Below are 3985 nucleotides of genomic sequence, written 5' to 3'. Positions count from 1 at the left end.
AGTTTCATCTGGCAATTTCAAAAGCCCAGTTTCATCTGGCAATTTCAAATTTCAAAAGCCCAGTTTCGCCTGGCCCATAAGCCCAATTTCTACACTGGCACATAAGCCCAGTTTCGCCTCGCCCATAAGCCTAGTTTTGCCTGGCCCATAAGCCCAATTTCTACACTGGCCCATAAGCCCAATTTCGCCTGGCCCATAAGCCCAATTTCGCCTGGCCCATAAGCCCAGTTTCGCCTGGCCCATAAGCCCAGTTTCTACACTGGCCCATAAGCCCAGTTTCGCCTGGCCAATAAGCCGAGTTTCTACACTGGCCCATAAGCCTAGTTTCGCCTCGCCCATAAGCCCAGTTTCTACACTGGCCCATAAGCCTAGTTTCTACACTGGCCCACAAGTCCAGTTTCCATACTGGCCCCCAAAGCCCAGCTTCCATACTGGCCCCCGAGCCCAGCTCGAGTTTTTATTCTTTCTCTGTCTCTTTTGAAACCCAGACGAAATTAGTGTTTCCATCTTTACTTAGCTTTTACTCAGATAATATGAAAATGACAAATTTTCATATTATCTAGTAATATCTAAATAAAGAGGGGCAGCTGTCAACACCCAATTTCGTCCGGGTTTGTTTTGACTTTTTAGTTTTGCTTTAATATTGTTAATATAGTAAAAAATAAGAAAAAAAAAGGAAAACGAAAAAAAAAAAGGGAAAAAAGTGTAGTTTTTGTCTTTTAGTAAAAAAAAAGTAAAAGAAAAAGAAAGGTTTGGCTGGGATAGGGGCAGTGTGTACGGGGTTGGACAACGAGGGAGCAAGAAACGGTTTCTGTTACAAGCCAGGAAAGGATTTGGTTTGACAGACGCGGACTGAAGTTGGGCAGAGGCGACAATTTGCAAGAAAAAAAGCGTGAGAAACAAAAGGGGAAGGGTTACAAGAATACTCGAAAAAAAAAAAAATCTTTAGAGAGCGAAGGAATACCGAGAGAGGAAGCACCGAGAGAGGTTGGGGTGATAACAGAGTGACTTCAGTATCAAGGTAAGTTTTCTAACCCATTTCGATCTTGAAAATAAATCAATGACTGGTCATAATGATTGTGCACTGGTATTCATATGCTTAATATGTTTTCATTTCTAATGGTTCATTTTGTTGTTTTGGCTTCTCGATATTCCCTACCATTAATGTATCTTCTTCACTCCCTTTCCACGAGCATGTCTTGGACAACAAGGTTTCGTGGAAATTTGCTTCTCTTTCTCCTCTTCAAAGCCACTGAATAGCATAGGTTCTGATCTTCCATGGCTCTCAACGTCTCTGAAACGTCATGAGGGTCCTATCCAGAGAGTGTGAAGCGTTGCTTCCACTTTCCATTTCATAAATCAATGAGGCTACCTTTACAAAATTTTTATCATAAACAGTTTCCCAAACTTGGATTCATCTCACCTACAAAGAAAATTGACTCAGTTTCCCTGAGTTGGTCGCGATGCCATCACCACTGTCTTCATCGTGTTTCTCTTGGCCACAGCGCCACTACCATTTCTTCTCCTCCATCTCCGACACCCACAGCTAAGGCATCATCGTGGTCTTCGACTCGGACCCTCACCCCTCCACCGACCACCTGCAGACTCAACCCCTCCTGCATTTTCCATTATACCCATCTCTTCCTTATCTTCCAACATCAACAACAACGTAACTCAAACCAGGAAGAAAGGATACTGCTTCAACTAAACCAAAACCAAGCATCATTTTACAGCAACCAAACCAAACCCTACCTTGTTCCCAGCGATTTCAGTTTCAATCACCATTAAAATAGAATCGAGAAACTCACACAGAAGACGCTCCACCACCTTCTACAATCATAAACCAGTGTCCTCCCAAACCTGCGGACCGGTATCCCATACACGCACCTCCATCAATTTTGATTTTTACTGCACGCCATTTCTCTGTAGAAAATGAACCAACCAAACACCCAACCCTATCCTGTGCCTTCTGCAATTCATGATCACCCTTCTTCGGTGCGGTCTTATCACTGGTCTCCTGTGACCTCTCCTTCGGATTGGCCCTCTCTAGAGGAGGCTAACAAATTATCTGAATTAGGGTTTTCTAGTCAAAAAGGTGTTTGCTGGGAGAGGTTTTGCGAGTTCTGTGTCAGTAGTAAAGGGAAACAGGTTGGAGTTTGGAGCAGCAGTTTCCCCTCAAAGGTTGTTCCTGGCTTGGTAGAGGAAATTTTGAACCTGAAACAAGCAAACGGAGAGGTGAAGGACTTTGTTGGTGGAGAGAGAGATGACGAATGGCCGGCGGTGGCTCCAGTGGGGTGTAGGGTCGCCGGCGACGCCAAGGTTGGTAGGGGTGGTGGTGAGGCGAACCCCAACCCTAGGTTGACGAGGGAGAGAAGGAGAGCTGGACACCGCGGTCAGCAATGGTCGCCGGCGACGTTATGGTTCGGGCGGAGTGTTCGTCGTGGTGACTGGCCAGCGATAGTTGTCGGTGACTCCTTGGATGGACCGAAAGAGCCGTTGTGGTGTTGGTTCCGGTTGGCTGGGGCAGCGGTGTGCATGGGAGATGATGGCTGGCAGTGACCGGCGGTGTTCGTGAGAGGCAGACCTTTCGAGAGAGACCTTGCGTCTCTGGAACTGAGAGAAGTGTCCAAATGAGGGGAGATGGTTGAACCCCTAAAGTTCTGATGAGGGAACATGGGCCTGACTTGAGGCCGACCCTTTTCTTTTCTTTTAAACATAAATAATAATAATAAAAGAAAAACATATTGCTTATGCACCCCTAGTTTCTGATAGGTCACACCACTTTGCACTTAGGCTTTGGCCCAGTTTGGTTGTAGGAGCCAAGTTAGATCCGCATACACCAAAAATATCTCCCATCCGCACACCCCATCTCTCATTCTGTACCCATGCTCTTTTCTGCAGCGCACCCCCGCTCTAACTCTTCACCACCCCTTTTCATATGGGCTTGGACCCAGTCTGCAATTAAACAGGAAATCCTTTCTGCACCCCTTATGTTTCCATTTTGCACCCCTCGTTACTTGGGCTTAGGCCCAATTCGTTTTTTTAAAAGGAAAAAGGTTTAGACACCCTTTTGTTTTCCATTTTCACACCCCATTTTCTCATTTAGGCACCCTCNTACCTTTTCCTTTTTTCTTTTAATCTATTTGTTATTTTGTTTTTTTTATATTTATTCAACTTTTTATTTCATTTCTACTTTTTATTTTTGTTTATTTACTTATTTATTTTATCTTTCCGTTTCAAATATTTACCTATTCAAAAATCAACAAAAATATTTTAAAAGGTTTAAGCACACGTGCGGCCATTCGCGTCAGCCTTGTGTTAAAAACCTTTTTCTTCTTTTAAAAATAAAAAATTATTTTAAGAGGTTTAAGCACACGTGCGACCATTCACGTCAGCCTTGTGTTAAAACCTTTTCCTCCTTCTTTTTTAAAAAAAATAATAATAATAAAAAATTATTTTAAGAGGTTTAAGCACACGTGCGACCATTCGCGCCAGCCTTGTGTTAAAACCTTTTGCTCCTTCTTTTAAAAAAAATAATAATAATAATAAATTATTTTAAGAGGTTTAAGCATACGTGCGACCATTCGCGTTAGCCTTGTGTTAAAACCTTTTCCTCCTTCTTTAGAAAAATAACAAAATATTTCAAAAGGTTTAAGCACACGTGCGACCATTCGCGTCAGCCTTGTGTCGAAAACCTTTTTTCTTCTCGTATTTCAAAAAAATTATTTTAGGAGGTTTAAGCACACGTGCGACCATTCGCGTCAGCCTTGTGTTAAAAACCTTTTTCTTCTTCTCTCCAAAATTAACAAAAAATATAAAACATCATGTTTCCAAACAATTCTCCAAACAAAATTTCCAATCAGTTTTTAAAGAACTACGTAACCCTGATTTCTCAGTCCAACTGAGAATACGTAGGAGCAAGGTCAATCCTTGTCGGGCACAAAAAACACAAAAATATATTTTGTTTCTTTAGAATTTTATTTTT

Source organism: Vigna radiata, chromosome 9 (genome assembly GCF_000741045.1).
Source record: "Vigna radiata var. radiata cultivar VC1973A chromosome 9, Vradiata_ver6, whole genome shotgun sequence".
Lineage (NCBI taxonomy): Eukaryota > Viridiplantae > Streptophyta > Magnoliopsida > Fabales > Fabaceae > Vigna > Vigna radiata.
Note: the sequence above shows the minus strand (reverse complement) of the source record.